The following is an 18,303-nucleotide window of genomic DNA, read 5'->3' on the forward strand; positions in this document are numbered from 1 at the left end:
TATTTACGGTCAACTGCCACTTCTCGCACCATTCAGATATTTTTTCTAAATCGTTTCGCAGTTTGTTTTGATCTTCTGTGGACTTTATTAGCCGGTAAACGACAGCGTCATCTGTAAACAACCGAAGACGGCTGCTCAGATTGTCTCCCAAATCGATTATATAGATAAGGAACGGCAAAGGGCCTATAACACTACCTTGGGGAACGCCAGAAATCACTTCTGTTTTACTCGATGACTCTCCGTGAATTACTGCGAACTGTGCCCTCACTGACAGGAAATCACAAACCCAGTCATATAACTGAGACGATAGTCCATAATCGCACAATTTTCACCACTAGCCGCTTGTGTAGTACAGTGTCAAAAGCCTTCCAGAAATCCATAAATACGGAATCGACCTGAAATCCCTTGCCAATAGCACTCAACACTTCATGTTAATAAAGAGCTAGTTGTGTTTCACAGGCACGATGTTTTCTAAACCCATGTCGACTGTGTGTCAATAGACCGTTTTCTTCGAGGTAATTCATAATGTTCGAACACAGTACATGTTCAAAAATCCTGCTGCTTATCGACGTTAACGATATGGACCCGTAATTTAGTGGATTACTCCCACTACCTTTTTTGAATATTGATGTGACCTGCGGAACTTTAACCTGTGGAACTTTGGGTACGGAACTTTAGTCGTGCGAACGGTTATACACGACCAGAATCTCTTTGGATTTTCTGCCAGGTTTCGAGACAAAGTTTCGTAGTGGAAACTGGTATAAGCATCTCACATTGAACTCCGCTCTAAATTTCGAACTTCTGTAAAAGATCGCCAATCTTGGGGATTTTGCCTCTGTTAAAATATGGCATGTTTGTTTCGTTGTTTCTGCAACAGTGTTCTAACCCGTTTTGTGTACAAAGGAGGATCAGCACCGTCATTTGTTAATTTCTTTGGAACAAATCTCTCAATCGCTACCGATACTATTTCTTTGAATTCAACCCACATCTGCTTACACTTATATTATTAATTTGGAATGAGTTGGGATTGTCTCTCAGGAAGACGTCAAGTGAATTTTTAACTGCTTTTTTGAATTTGTGTCACTGTTATCGATCGGCCTCCATAGAGCCCCCACTTGGGCTCATTAGATATTTATCTGTTTCCAGAACAAGAAACGGCTTCGACGACTTCATTTCGACAGTGTCGAAGTAGTGCAAGCAGAAGAGAGGTTGTGGCTCCGTCAAGAAAGAAAACGTTTGACAATGACGGTATCAGCAAACTAGCCTTTCGTTAGGAGAAATATGGTCGTCACCAGGGCGATTATGTTGGGCAATAGGTATGTATACATGAAGAATAAAGATGCAGAATATTAATAACGTTTGTTTTGCTTAAAAAGTTTTATGAATCTACACATAAAGATTGGGAGGCATTACTTCTCAGCACGTGCTCGTATATCACAGAAACGGAAAAGTAATTTTTATATCCAGATTTTAAAACTATTTTCTGAAGCTAATAACACTAAATATCTGTTAATATTTTACTGCATTTACTGCAGAAGATTTCTTAATTTTATTCGAAATGATTATTTCCGATTTTTCACTTGTCACATATACCTTTTATGCCCATAAGGTACTTCCTACATTTAATACATTTCCCTTCTTCTGGTTGCAACCTTCGCATTTGATAAATTCGCTTAAGATTAAGAGGCGACAGAGTTTTGCATTGCATCCTATAAGACAAAGAATCTTGTCAGCGAGTTGCAGAATTGAGGTCCTAGAGGAATATCTACATGAAATCAGGCATATTTTCTCTTTTTATTTGAATATCTTCCCGTTTTCCCTCTAGAGCCTTCTAATATTGTTCCTTACGCACTTAAAAGTATCTGTGAATGATAACTTCACTAGCTCAGTGGTGAACGAAATATGTGCAGCACTTCCTTCAGGAAACTTTTTTTTTTGCTGAAACAGCACATTCATAAAGTGTTCATTGGCGTTTTTTGCCAACTTAAGCCTTTAATCTGATTAGACACGACTTATTTGTACTTGTGTGAGGAAGCATGGTGCACAGTACGTGATCCATTGTCTTGATAGAATGTGCTATGTACGAGTTCAGAAAGCATGATAACTAGCATGATAACTTTGCGAGGCATTGGTGCGTTACTCTACCAATAGTGCATTTCATTGGTGCAGTTTATGCACAGACGGGGAGAGCGGTTGTTACCTCACGTACTGAACCGTCCTCGTAAATGAAAGTGCCTGGAAAATGTACAGTTGTGGAATAGTGGAACGTACAGCCAGCAGTATCTCCTGTACTACAATGAGGGAAAAAAAACCGCAACACCAAGAATTCGTTCTGCGACGTAACTGGAAGCTCGTAGACGTGTTTCTATGTTTTAAAGATAATGTCTGTTCAAATTTCGTGCCAGGCGTTAAGAGAGGCGTTAGTAGCGCCTCTATGAGGATGCAAGTAGCTCTTACTTTAAACAGGCGCTGTAAGCATCGTGATAGTTAGTTACCTTTGAGTATGGAGGTGGTGAACTGAAGTTATGCAAATATGACATTAAGGCGACAAAGACGCCTTATCAACACCTCACGGGTTTTTTCGATGGCTACGAGAAGCTGCATGCTTCGCGAAGTGGTAGAAAGGCTTGGCAAGGATACAGCCACGATACGTGATTGCTGGCAGACGTGGTCAACATACAATCGAAAGAAAATCGTGCTCCGGGTGGCCACCTGGCGTTACTGACAGCGAAGAGCGTCGTTTCCGGCATTTGGCTCTGCCGCATCGTAGTGTCTTTGCAACAGCAACTTCAGAAGCCGTTGGTACCATAGTGACACAAAAAACTGTTACAAATCGGCTACTTCAAGGACATCTTCGTGCCAAATACCGTGAAATATGCATTGACCTCAAACCATAGGCATTTGCGACTACAGTGGTGTTCAGCAAGAACTCATTGAAGGGCAGGGAGGAGGTCTACTGAGTTTTCTGATGAAAGATGCTTCTGCCTCGGTGAAAGTTATGGCCGTGTGTTGGTTATTACAACAGCAACTGTGAATTCTTTCCAAGTTGGTGAAACTACTTTAATAATGAGGATTTCCTAATTCTCCTCTATTACCATCCATTACATCTTAGCGCGTGGAATCTTTTGATAACTGTATGATCTCTTGGATCTCCCATTAAGGACGTGCTTGTCAACCACTGAAGATTTCCAGAATGAGATTTTCACTCTGCAGCGGAGTGTGCGCTGATATTAAACTTCCTGGCAGATTAAAACTGTGTGTCCGGCCGAGACTCGAACTCGGGACAGTTTTAATCTGCCAGGAAGATTCATATCAGCTCACACTCCGCTGCAGAGTGAAAATCTCATTCTGGAAACTTGCCCCAGGCTGTGGCGTGGCTAAGCCTCGACTCCGCAATATCCTTTCTTTCAGGAGTACTAGTTCTGCAAGGTTCGCAGAAGAGCTTCCGTAATGTTTGGAAGGTAGGAGACGAGGTACTGGCAGAAGTAAAGCTGTGAGTACCGGGCGTGAGTCGTGCTTGGGTAGCTCAGTTGGTAGAGCACTTGCAAAGGTCCCGAGTTCGAGTCTCGGCCCGGCACACAGTTTTCATCTGCCAGTAAGTTTCAACCATTGAAGATAATATTCTATTACAAAGTATGGCTGTGAGCTTAAATCATTGCTCTAAGTTAAGTTCGAAGACTGCTGAAAGTTACACCATCCTATGAAATTATTTTTTCAGACAAGCACCTTTGCATAAAATGCTTCCACAATCTATCCTCCTTGTATGTCATTAGGTTGTTAGGATTTGTACCATACCAAGTTCTGGGCAATGAAGAAATAATAATATTCATATCTGGTTTCCACCAATCCATTAATGCCTTTATAGGTGGAATCCAGTTAAACCAAGAATGAAAGTACATGGCCTTAAACACTATAATATATTTGCCTCTGACTGCATAGGTCCCTAACTTGTTGGAACATACAGTAACGTGACAAAAGTTACCGGACAGCGGTATTCACGAATACAGATGGCGACACTATCGCGTACACAAGGTATAATAGGGCAGTGAATTGTTGGGACTGCCAATTGTACTCAGGTGATACATGTGAAAGGGTTTCCGTCGTGATTATGGCCGCACTAAGGGCGTTTTACAGGCTCTCAACGCGGAACAGTAGTTGCAGCTAGACGCATGGGACATTCCATTTCGAAAATCGTCAGGTAGTCCAACATCTCGAGATCCACAGTGTCAAGTGTGTGCCAAGAATACAGAATTTCACCAAGGACAACGTAGTGTCCGACACACTTCAATTAACAGCAGAGAGCAGCGGCGTTTTCGTAGAACCGTCAGTGCTAACAGACAAGCAATACCGCTAGGAATAAACGCAGAAGTCAATGTGGGACTACGATGAATGCATCCTTTAAGACAGGGCCGGGAAATGTTGCGTTAACGGCCCATGGCAGGAGACGACCGAAGCGAGTGCCTTTCCTAACAGCACGACTTGAGCTGCCGCGCCTCTCCTTCGGCTAGAGATCGCATCGGTTGGACTCTCGACGATTGGGAAATCGATGGCTGCTCAGATGAGTCCCTACTTCAGCTGGTAAGAGCTAATGGTAACGTTTGAGTGTGGCGCAGACTCCACGAAGCGATGGACACTAGTTCTCAACAAGGCACTGAGCAACCTGCACAATGATGTAGGCTGTGTTTACAATGAATGCACTTCGTCCTGTGGTCCAACTGAACCGGTCATTGACTGCTAATGGTGGTGTTCGGCTACTTGGAGACCATCTGCAAACATTCATGGACTTCATGTTCCCAAAACACGATGGAATTTTTATGGATTACAATGCGCCACGTTCAGTGGGGCACAATTTGGTTTGAAGAACATTCTGGACAATTCGAGCAAATGGTTTGACCACCCAGATCGTCCAATCATGGCGGCAGCAGTGCAACACGTGTTAAGTTCGGCTCGCGAAATTTAGTCGAATTCGAAGGTGTTCTCGCAGGTGTTGTTGTCTAGTACAAGTGGAAATCGTGTAAACAACAGTGTTCTGTGCAGTAGTGCTATTTTTTTTCTGTGCTCCGCCAATATCTGCGAGAAAATGGTAAACAGAAGAGTCAACAGCAGCGCGTCCAGCAGCGGGGAAGCAGCAGGTGCGGCGGGCCTGCTCTTGGCGGAAGGTGCGGCCGCGGCTCCCGGTATAGCGGAGCTGGTCCGCTCTGAGGTAAACGCTGCGCTTCGCGATAAAAACAATCTCGATCTGATAGCAGACACCATATCAGATAATGTAACGGCAGCAGTATTGGCCAAAATGCGTGAAACTGTTGAGGCCAATACTGCCGAAATTACAGCACTAAAAAAGTCTGTGTCTGAATACGAGAAAAAGGCACGAGAGTTGGAAGTGAAACTCTCTGCCGCCACAGACGAGGTAGAACAGTACCAAAGGCGAAATAGTCTACGACTGTTTGGAGTAGCAGAAAATAAAGAAGAAGACACGGACAACCTGCTTATACAGGTTGCGCGTGAAAAATTAGGCGTTGAAGTGACCAAGGCAGACATTGACAGGAGCCACCGGGTGGGACGAAAACTACCAGGTGCTACCAAACCTCGTCCAATAATAATTAAATTTGTGTCGTACCGAAAAAGGGCTGAGATCTTTACCCAGAAGAAGAAGTTAGCAAGGACAGGGCTTACAATAAGGGAAGATTTGACACACGAACGGCTAAAGATTTTAAACAGTGCCATATCCCATTTCGGTCTTCAGAATGTGTGGACTCAGGATGGCAGAGTAATCATTAAGACTGCAGCTGGAAAGAAGACAGTCACAAACATGACAGAACTAAATAGTATTAAGTGAACCTACTCGAGCCAAAAGTCAAACTTAACACCATTTGCAAATTTTAACAGTCCTATACTCAGATATAGTCTTGTAATTGTATTAACTTTTTAATTATTTGTACCTTCAACTAATTGTTTTTGTAACTGTATTAACTTTTTACTATTTTTTGTGTCTTTAGCTGTAGCCATTGCTTAGTTATAGTTACTGCTAATACTTTTTTTCATTTTCTCAGTTTATTCTCTTCCATTCTGTAATAGTTCTATTGCAATTATTAGTCTCTCCTTTAGTTCATTAGTCAACCATCTCTTCGGTTTAAATTGCTCATAACAAAAATCACTATCAGTATCACTTTAGCAAATTTAAATCTAATTGTAGCTTCCTACGATAATCACTACCAGTATCACTCTAGTAAATTTCAATTTAATTCTAGCTTCCTACGATAAACTATTAAATATTAAGCTTACTTCTCTCTGCTGGCAGCATCGGCCTCTTAAATCACTTCCCTTTCCTTTATTTCCACCCTAAGCTGTTTCAAATACTCTAATTACATCTCTCCTCTTACGACATAGGATACTCAGTGACACACAGCCGTCACCATTTTGGTCATATTCTCCCTGCACCGAGTACCACTAATCCATTTTCTATACTCCCGCAACCCCAGGAAATCTCTTGCAGTCGCCTTTCTTTCGGCACTCGCGGAGTCACAAACAGGGCGCGCAAAATCTCGGACACCCTTGTATTATGTCACTTGGCGGAAACACCGGCCAGTGCCCCTCGCGGCAGGTAGTGCCTAACAAAGGGACAAACCAGTCTGCCACCCTACTCCAGGCTGCTCAGCGGAACGCGTCCGAGCTTTTAGCAGCTCACTGCAACATTCAGTCTTTACCTGCGCATTATGAAGAACTTAGCCTCCTCTTCAACCAACTAAACTACCACGTAATCCTCTTATCCGAAACGTGGTTGAAACCACACATATCCTCTGCATCTATACATCTCCCAGGGTGCACATTTCTTAGGGCAGACAGATCAAAAAAGCGAGGTGGCGGGGTCGGCGCATATATACGAACAGATCTCAAAGCGAATTCATGTTCATTGGAATAAATATACAAAGTCGGAAATTCTTGACTGGCGTCGTGTACAAGCCGCCAAAAATTAGCTCAATGAGTTCCTTCCAGTCGGAATTACATTCACTTCAGTGTCAATACGAACATGTCATCGTAATGGGTGACTTGAACATAGACCTGCTAAGAGACACTCCCTCCGCAATAAACCTAAGAAGATTGTTTAGTTGCAATAGCATGAACATTCTTCCATTACAACCTACACACCATACGGCGCACAGTCATACTCTTATAGACGTGATCGCAACGAAACAGACTGACAAAGTAAGAGATGTTGGTCAATCATCGGCCCCTGGCCTCTCAGCACATGATGTAATATTCCTGGCCTACTTTGTGCAGCCCCCAAGGATCAAATCGCGTTACATAACTTGTAGGAACATGAAACGTATTGACCTTGACGCTCTAACAGCCGATTGCTCAGAAATCTCATGGCATCAAATAATCAGAGAACCTACAATCGACGGCAAAATTAGTGAATTTGGTGATAAACTCACTGCCCTCTATGACAAACATGCACCTGTGCGCACAGTTCTTGTAAGAAAATCTCCTGCTCCATGGCTGACAGCTGAATTACGTCAAATGATGACTAATAGGGATACTGCCCACAGGCGTTTCAAGGCAGATCCGAAACCCGAGCGTTTCGAAAAATATAGAAAGCTACGGAACAGAGTGAAACAATGCATTCGCAATGCCAAAATCAGGCACGCTCGCTCCCTTGTATGCAGCGATCTGACACCCAAGACTCTATGGAAGAATCTCCGTAGCTTGGGGGTCGGAAAGGCAAAATCGGAAACTACTTTTCATGTGTCAGCTAACGAATTAAATGAATTCTTCTCTGCACCTCTGAATACCAGCACGGCTGATAATTACCGTCCACAAGAATCCCCAAACAGGATAACTAACAACGTTACCTTCCATCTAAAACATGTAACAACAAATACGGCAAGAAAAGCAATAATGAGAATCTCTTCTGATGCAATAGGCAACGACAGTATCGGTATAACCATGATTAAGAATGTTGCCGATATCTTAGTACCTGTCTTAACTGACATATTTAATTTTTCCCTCGTGAACGGAATATACCCCGCTGCATGGAAAAGAAGCATAATTCGACCCATCCCTAAGATCGAAAACCCACAACTGCCTAGTGATTACCGACCAATTAGCATACTGCCTGCTGTTTCCAAAGCACTTGAATATATTGTTCATGACCAAATCACTGAACACTTGCATGAATTCAGTCTATATGACAAATTTCAATCCGGTTTCCGTAAACATCACAGCACAAACACTGCTCTAATTAAAGTAACTGATGACCTGAAATATGCCATCGACAATCGAAAGGCAACAATATTGACGCTAGTGGTCTTCAGCAAAGCTTTTGACACTGTTAACTTTGACATATTACTCAGAAAAATGCAACAGCTTAACTTCTCGGATAGTGCAATGAGATGGTTTGAAAGCTACTTAAAAGACAGACAGCAATGTGTTGTCTGCGCAAATGAAAAACCTTCCTGGAAACATGTTTCTTCAGGAGTGCCACAAGGATCAATCTTAGGACCACTTTTGTTTTCTTTATATGTCAACGATATTTCGTCGGTCTTGTCCTCCTGTAAACATCATTTCTATGCCGAAGACCTCCAGCTCTACCTAAGCGTCAGACCTGAAGACGTAAACACTGCAATCGCTCTGATGAATGATGATCTGTCTTCAGTAGTGACATGGGCGAAAAACCTGGGGTTAAATTAAATGCAAAAAAGACGCAAGTAATCTTAATAGCCCATCAGAAATTAATAAGTTCAGATTTCCGCGAACGGCTACCTCCTATGCTGCTCGAAGGTACTCCAATACCATATCAGAAAACAGTGAAGAACTTGGGTGTAACTTTGGACGAACATCTCATCTGGGCGGAGAATACAGTCGCAGTGTGCCGAAAGACGTCTGCTTGTCTCTATGCTCTCAAAAAGTTTCGGAACATATTCCCACAGGACTTGAAGCGCCAGCTCGTGCAAGCACTCGTTCTACCGAACCTCCACTATTGTGATGTGATTCAAAAAGGCATGAGTAGTGAAAACAAAAGACGGCTAGAGCTAACCATGAATGCCTGTGTGCGTTACACCTGCAACATTCGCCGATATGATCATGTTAGTGCTTCATACTCCGAGCTAGGGTGGCTGCGGCCGGACAAACTGCCTGACTACCACACTCTATGTCTACTTCACCGACTCCTCGTCGCGCAAGCACCCCAGTACCTAGCATCAGAGATTAAAAACCTCTCATGCCATCATAATCGAAACACGAGGTCACTCTTATCTGGTATCCTAACTGTGCCCACTCACAAAACAAAAACTTTTGCAAACTCCTTCTCAGTTGCCGCTGTCCGCCTCTGGAACAAACTGCCCCTTACCTTGAGGAAAATTCAATCTACTGTTGCTTTTAAGAAGAAGTTGAAGCATTTCCTACTATCATCCGCATAAAATTCTCCACGAAATTAATGTGCAAGGCCAATCCTCTCATCTGTCAAATAGCAAAGCTAGCGACTCCTATCTTGCTCCTGAGATGCCTTCCACTTCATCTATCTCTATTAGCCACACAGTCTTCTTTTCCTTTATATTTTCCTTAATCATGTTTCATCATGTCTCTCTATTCTTCTCCTTCCTTCACCATGAGTCTCCCTCATACTCCCTGCTGCCAGCACTCCTACTTAAAATCTTTCTCTTCAATAATGTATTTTTCGAGGTGTATCTTTCTAATTGTTTATCTCACTTTTTGTATTAGATGTAGTTTAACATGCCTACTAAAACATATGACTGTAAAATAAGTAGAATGCCTGGTTAGATGTAAGAGAGGGCCTGATGGCCCTAATCTTGCCAGGTTAAATAAATAAATAAATAAATAAATAAATAAAAATATGAACCACATCAAATATATATGGGATATAATGGAGCCGTCAGTTCGTCCACAATATCCTGCTCCGGGAAAACTTTCGCAATAATGGACGAATACGCCGGAGAAAAGCATGTCAGACACGATATTAGGACGTATCCCATGACGTCTGTCACTTCATTGAATATTTTGAAAGTATGCAGTAACAGACGGCTCCTCTGGTAAGGTGCTAAATGACTTACCAAACAGCTTTTACACCAGTTTTTGAATTGTGAGCTATAAGAAGGGATTGAACGTATTTAACTGCCGATGTATAAAGCAAAATCGAACAGTTACTTCCACGTATATAATTCAGATGACATACGCCACGAAAATATTCAAATGTTGAGAGTTAATGGTAGACGAGGAGTTTATACTGGATTGACTGTACGTAGGTGTTGAAAGTTACGCAGCTCGAACTGGAAGTGCACTATCAGCTGATCCACCCGAGTAATCTCCGGAGCATACTCCAAGCTTCAACCTGTCACGGCCACATACCCATTCTTCCAAAACCTGAAGTGACTCTTTCGTGGTGCTATGCCATTAGCACTTTCGGAAGGAATCTTATTGAGGGGTGTCTTGACTGTCTACAGCCTCAGAGAAGTTACTCAGACTGAATATCTGGTTCTATACGGAAAATACGCTCTGTTAATTGCATGTGAAATGTTATGAGTATGATCTAGACTCGAGTCTCAGCCCGACATGAATTTTAACTTGCGACAGTACATGCAATTTACTGTGTCTAAGCCAAAGTGAAACTTCGGTAGAATGTTCATTGCATGCCAGCCATTCATAAACACTTTTTAATAGTTGCAGACTCCGTCCCTACAGATAAAGACCAGGCTTTTGAATTGTAATATCAATAATTTCTAACATTGTCTCCAGTTTATAACATTTTGAAAATTATGTGTGTTTTCCGTTCGGCCATAAATTCCTACACAGTCAGAGGTTAATGAAGCAAGTCAAGTGCAATTCAAGGTCTGGTCTTGAAAACAGCGTAATTAACAAAGTAACTTCTGAGCGACATGTCTAGCTTTTCATTTAAGTATTGATGGATAAATAGCCTAGGGAGGGCTTGAATGCCACGTGTTTCCTTCGAGTCACAGTACTGAAAAGGATTCGTGAGAGAGGGATTAATCTGAGCACTAAAATCTTTCGTCTACCGCATTTTGGCGATTGGCAGTATTTCTCTAGATGCATCTAGAGAGCGTGATCCTGTTAGTAGAACTATAATATTCAGTTCGAGGTTCAGTTTCGCACTGGTTATCATTTCGCGGTAACATTTTGGTGCTACGGCACGGAAAGTGTTTCTACGTCTTCCAGTAGTTTCTGAGCCCTTGAAATTCCACCAATAATCGAACATGTATCTGTTATGAATAGTGGTTTACGATTTGGGATAGATTTACAAGTTGAATTTTCGCCAACTAGGATTGGATTACGACAACTATCAAGGGAATTAATCACTTCTAAAGAGCTTCAAACAAAAAATACTTAAAGGGTGATTATTACATTTGCGGAAATACCCGATTCCGAAATACCCTTTAGACAAGGGTATTGAACGTAATAATTTTAGAGTTAAGGATAGCAGTGTTTTGAGGGTACGGCTGGAGCACTATCTATTGTGACCTTGGAGTAGATAATCGGCCTTGAGAACCAAGGTAAAACCAGACGTGGATACCTGACGAGAAACATATAAAAGTGATTCCACTTGTAGCCCTTTAGATACGATGTTCAACACCAACTGCGACATAGTCGCGTATGCAAACAGTAATCCAATACTGTCAAATGTTTCTTGTTCCAGTCATTGATCACAATCTCAATTATTTAGACGATGACCGGCTTCAGTCCGTAATGACCATCCTCAGATCTACAATATACAAATATATACACCTAGTGAGCAGTGTGTCTTTCAACGTAAAATAGCAATACGTATCACAATATACTACCATACAACCAGGGAAATGTACAGACAAAATACGGTAGAACGTACCTTTTTTACACTATGTCCTAAAGTGCTAAAGCCATATTGGCATCGTCAAAACATATAGATATAATCACCACAGCATCCTCATATAGATCTAAAATAAGGTGTAGAATAGGCCACATCGTCCACACAATGATTATTGCAACTGGCTACTGAAGTACAGTAGCTACCAGAAATCTGCTTGCCTACATCCTCCCTAGATGTCACTACGGTGGCCTTAGATGAAGTCGTCACTTAACGCAAAAAACATAATCTGATAAGAAACAAATTATATGAAATATATGTAGCAGATCTTTAAAATTGATAACTGTCATGGAAACCAATTGTGATACATTAAAAGACGAACACAGTTACTCATATAAATTATTAAAAGGAAATATACATGAAGAAAATAGGTACGCCCTTTTTATGGTGAATTTATGATCATACAATAAATATACGTAATACATTGCCTGTAGCAACCGAGAAATTTGCTTAAGAAAGATAAAATTTCTATATGACAGCTGAAAAAGACAGCTCAATGATCAGCGCCCTCTGTTAGGGCTGCCACCAGATGCCTAAAAACGAGTGCACGAAGTCACAAACATTCTGACTCGGACGTAATGATGACGTGTCTTGTGTTTATTTTCTCGAAAAAGAAATGTCTTATTAAGCAGGCTATGTTCATTCAGAGCATGATTACAGCAATATAACATCAAGCGTTTCCAGTATTTCCTTGGTAACGACAATACTTATTATAAACTGCAGGATATGTTTCACATTCGGCCAATTAATATATAAGAACAAGAATATTGTTAAGAAGACGAAACAACCCTCATACAATTTTCAGACATCGAACACAATCACGAACTTGAAAATTCTCCAGTCCAGTGTTAACAGTCAAATCTGAAATCAGGTAAGCAAACTATAGCGCAACACCACGTAAGTAGTTTTTTGTTGAACGCAGAAAAACAGAGTTGCTTCTAGAATGAGTAGCGTTTTTCAGACAGAAGAATCATAAACTTCACGAAGACACACTGTTTCTCTTTCATGAGTAGTAACTTACACAAATATTATGCTCATGATGAAAGCACTAATTACCTGTATCCCCAGACGATACACGATAGGGCGGGAATCCTCAGCATTATGCCTTTCTTAGATTCAACGGTTATTTCAACAGTATTTTATCACATTAAGCATTTTTCGTGGGTAAACTGTCCTCTCATCGTCACTTCATTCTGCAGTGTGTCTGTTACAGCTAGAAAAGCATCAAGTTCATTTAGTCCAAAGTGCTGTGCGTCCACCCTCCTAATCAGAATTAACGAGATGTCAACGAATAACCTGTAAGCAGACATCGTAGCGCTATCATTGGTTTTATCTCAGATATTATTACATTTCTGAAACACCCAGAAATTGATAACAACTTCCTTCGATATTTGCTCACAATGTAAAAGTAAGGCACCGTTTAGCTCACATTCTTTCACAGGTCCCACATGTTTTTTTTTTTTCCTGAGGTACTTATTTGTCCAGAAACATCATTGCTTGTGTCTTCTACTTGTCCTCCCAGCTGCAAAAAGAAGTAAGTCAAAATCCTACAAATAATTCTTTGTCTATTGCGTATTTAGAACTAGTACACCCGATGCATTACATTAAAGCAACTGAAAGTGTAACGAATGTCAGACAAATGTGAACTCAGTGCTGCTTGCATCTGAAGCAAGAGTTGTTGTACCGTAGTGGGAAACGTAAGTGGCTTGCGAAGTGGAAGATGAAAGCTCACCAAGCCGTATTGTTTCGTCTACAGTCTACACTGTTAGTTCGATGCTGGAACAGGGTAGCAGATGTGAGCCTGTCTGCGTCGACGCATCTCCACTGTCTTCTAAAGACTGGGGAGGTTGTCCAGAAAGGAGAAGCACCTTAGACTACTAATCCCATGCACTGCCATATCATCTTCCATGTAATGTAAGATAAAGATCACTTCAGTTGCCAGTTTCGTCCTTGGAGTAACGTTTTTCACATACATAAGCATATATATTCTTCTCCGAAGAACTATGAACAATAAACTCTTACGAAGCTCAAATAATAACGAAAATCATCTCTTAAGGTGATGGTAATATACTGTGAGCTATATATGACAAGGATATGTGTCTGGACAGACATGTAAACCTATGTTATTTGTGCGCAAGAATTCAAGTGTTTTCCTATAGCTGTAACTGCGGCTAGAATGTATGCCTTTCGAAAAATGAAGAATGCGTTTTATTACGCGGTCTCTCAATATAACTAGGTCGCTCGCTCGTTCATAACGTCGAAATTGCCTTTTTCATCAAATATCTTGTTTGGTAGCAGCCGTTCGTGTGGGTGGAGGATCTGCAATGTTTCCATGTCGAAAGTTCACTGTCGTTCTATGTTGTTTTTAGAGCAGATACCATTCATCTAAGACATCTTTGTTACTCTGGTGGACTTTTAGGTATCTCTTCAAAAATTATTAATATTCAACAAAAACCGATGGTTAGCCAACCGTAAATAAACTGGAAATAAGAGATAGCTGCAACAGAAGAAAGTGGCGAATTTCTGAAGTGAAAATTTATTCCAATACCCTTGGCAATAAATAGTTGGCTGCAAAAGCTTAGCTAGACAGAAAGGGAACAAATATCTCTCTCTGAAAGTAAATAAAGGGGATATGAGAAGTCATTTATTGTTGTTAGATATTACCAAAAGGTGATATTTTTCAGTAAAAATTGTGGCCCAGTTTTTAGCGAAATAAGAACTGGTACACAGTTATAAAAAGTTTTGAATTATGAATATAAACGTCTGATACTTGAAAACTGACGTAAAGAATTGCAAACAAACTAAAACAAGTTAACAAGTAGCAGCGAATAGCTGTTTCCATTAATAGTTTCTCTGAAACATCTATCCGCAGTTATTACTCACTTAATTTTGCAACTCATTCCGTATTCATAATAGTTACCAGTCGCTTTTACACTATCATAAGTTTCAACAAAGGAGATGAAACAGAATTAATATTCACTGTGTTTAATGTTTAATGTTATGCAGTGTGCAAACCTTGTTTTGCTCCCTGACGTCTCACCGTGAACTGTATAAATGGTAGAAAGATTTACATGAATTAATAAATATTCGCAGAAAATGGAACTCACAAATGTGAAAGTAAAACAACGCGATTCGAAATATTTACTATAGACGTACCCATGAGAGGCAATGGACCGTGGCTGATGCAAGTGCACGAGACTAGGCACTCTATATCACAAACGAGATGAACATTGTTTATTTCAAGGCTATACTACAGACAGTCCGAAAACTAAGAATTTTACCACCACCACACACCAATAGGTGATGATGTAGATGTAGATGTAGGGAAGAGACCGTTAATTCGTAGTTGGTGTGAAAAAGAAGTTTGTTGCTTTTCCCATACCTGCTATGTCTAACGTTTTTTAGTCGAATTTCCTGAAAGAACTGCAAGAAAATCATACTTTACCCTTTCGAAGCGATAAAAAGCCAATCTGTTGTGCAATCGATTACTGCTAAGACAGATTCATGTACAACAACACCAGTATAAGTATGAGTGGATTACTGTTTCCACAGTTTGGTACCTTTCTTGAAGGACCTCAAGGTAAATTAGGAACGAAAATAGAAAAGGGCTGTTCGGTGACAAAATTGTTATACCCACTGTCTCATTTGAGACTTAACTACACTAGTACATAATTACTGAGAAGTGCCTGAGTGCATTAATTTGTCATTCTTCAAGTGAGACTGGTTTAAGGAAGATTTTTGTTTCTGCCATTCAAATAACACTTCATTTTATTGTGAAGACTTTGTCGAATAAACAAGGAACGGTTTCATTGTTAATCTACGACTTATGCAAAAAGTGCCATACTAACTATGTGACAGAAATTAATAAAAATGATGTTTGTGAAATAAATAGTTCATTTCAACTAATTGAACTCGGGAATGGTGGAAGTCATCTGCAATGTAGCATGAAGCACTGCCTCGATGTATGTTCCTCTGCTAGTCACTGTTGTGAAAATAACATCTGCAACAGTTTAGCACAGCTTAGGTGTCTATACGAACTGCCTTTCATTCAAAAACTAGTGATACGTGGAATTTTTCGTATAGTTTAGGTGCTTCAGACTCGCGTGTGTCACCTTGGATGTTTACGCTATGTAACGTTATGGTCTCTGGTCTCGACCAATCGCACGCTAGGCATGAAGGGACAGACAAATCACTGTCATAAGCGATTCCCCATGTGGCAGAAACGAGAAACGTCAAGAATAAAAAAAAAAAAAATATTTGCTATGCATCTTAGCAGCTAAAAGTTTGGCAGCGCATCTCTTTCGTGATATTCTTCCTGCACGAAATATTTTAGGTAGCATTTCGACTATCAGATTTGACCTTACCTTTGTTAGTTCCGACATAATGAACTCACAGCTACATAGAACACCTTTTGACCAATGACAGGCACTTGCAAAGTTTTGCACAGGTTCCGTTAATGTTCAAATACAACAGCGCAACCTGCAGGCTTGTCTAGCACCTTCATTTGTGTTTGACCACGCATTTCTCCCCGTTTTTACATATTTTTGTTCAACTCCTTCATATTGGCTGACACAGCTGCTATAAGACTGGTAGATTGCCGTCTGCAAATGAAACATTCACTTTTGTTTAGATCATAAAACGCCTTAGTTTCGTATGAAGCAATGTAGGGTTACTGTGTACAAGAACCACGAGCGAAAAATTGTAAGACGAACAACACAATGCTCGGATTATAAACTCTATAAGACAAACATATAGACTGTCGCCACCGCTTTTCAGTTAATACATCGAAGAAGAAATGATGGAAATAAAAGAAACGTTTAGTTGTGCAATTAAAATTCAGGATGAAGGATTATCAGTAATGTGGTTCACTTACGATATTTTTATCCTGAGTGAAAATGAGGTGGAGTTAGAGGACATATTTAATGGAATGAATGGCTAATGAGCACTCACCACAGACTGAGAGTAAAGGGTCGGAATAATGAAATCCAACGGGAATGTGACTGGCGATAAATGAAAATGAGGAATGATGAAGGAATTCTGCCACCTTGCAAGCAAAATAACACATGACGGACGAAAGAAAATGGACGTGGAAAGCAGAGTAGTACGGGCAAAGAAGACATTCCTAGGCAAAAGAAGTCGGCTAGTATCAAAGATCGCCCATGACTGGATGAAGAAATCCTGAGGATGTACAATTTGATCGCAGCATTGTAGGAAAGTGAAAAATGGGCGTTATGGGAAAAGCGGAAGAAAACAGAAAGGAAGCTTCTCAAACTTTGAACATTGTGTGAACTGATAGCGTAAAAAGTAAGACGGGTCTCCGTAGAATCACTGAGGTAGAGACTCAAGTACAAAACAGTGACAAAAAGAAGGGATATGATGATAAAACATTTGTTAAGACAGCAAGGAATAACTTCCATAGTACTAGAAAGAGCTGTAGAGTGTACAAACTGTGTGAAAACAAGCATTGCGGCGTATTAAACAAATAATTCAGGCCGTAGGGTGCGAGAGCTGGCATTAGATGAAGAGTTTACCTCAGTAGAGGAATTCTTGGTGGGCTACAAAAACCAGTAAGAAGAGTGAAGAGTCCTCATAAAAAATAGTTAGTGACACATCATTATTTCTAGTCCACATAGACGACGTTATGAATATTGGTTGTGAATATTGGCTAAAAGGAAGTTCTGTTATATATTTTTAATATTTGCGACCATTCTTCTGAAGTTGGTAGATCATTTACATTAATACTTGAAATAAGAAAAAAATACACGTCTGTTGCAAAAGAGCATATTTTCTTGCTAAAGAAACATGTTGGTTACATTCTAAGAATGGTTCATCTAATTGTTTTAGGTATCATCAGTGCTCTACCAAGGAACGAATTATTATACTTACTTCTTGCTATAAATATTTAGCACAGTTTTTAGAAACGTTTATTCAACTGAAAAAATTACAGTTATAGGTTTCAAGTGGCTACGGCCATGCCGCAGTGGATACACAGGTTCCCTTCAGATCACCGAAGTTAAGTGCTGTCTGGCGTGGGCAGCACTAGGATGGGTGACCATTCGGGCCGCCATGCGCTGTTGCCATTTTTCGGGGTGCACTCAGCCTCGAGATGCCAATTGAGGAGCTACTCGATCGAATAGTAGCGGCTCTGGTTAAAGAAAACGATCGTAAAGACAGAGAGAGCGGTGTGCTGACCACTCGACCCTCCTATCTGCATCCTCATCTGAGGATGATACGGGGGTCGGATGGTCCCGGTGGGCCACATGAGGCCTGTTGACGATGTGCATAGGTCTCCAGTGCCGACTGCTATCAACACAACATATCACTGCCACGGGAGATGGTTGCTGAACAACCGAAACTTGTAATACGACGCAATGACTGTGATGTGGTCCATTGGATAACCATTTCAAAAATCAAACTTAATCACGATACAC

The 18,303-nt window shown here is 40.8% G+C and overlaps 1 pseudogene; it reads left to right on the forward strand.

Moving 5' to 3' along the window:
- The first annotated feature begins 17,834 nt into the window (after window positions 1–17,834).
- LOC126289952 (5S ribosomal RNA) lies at window positions 17,835–17,952 on the forward strand (annotated as a pseudogene).
- The last annotated feature ends 351 nt before the right edge of the window (window positions 17,953–18,303 follow it).

This window comes from Schistocerca gregaria, chromosome 1 (genome assembly GCF_023897955.1).
Source record: "Schistocerca gregaria isolate iqSchGreg1 chromosome 1, iqSchGreg1.2, whole genome shotgun sequence".
In the NCBI taxonomy this organism is placed as follows: domain Eukaryota; kingdom Metazoa; phylum Arthropoda; class Insecta; order Orthoptera; family Acrididae; genus Schistocerca; species Schistocerca gregaria.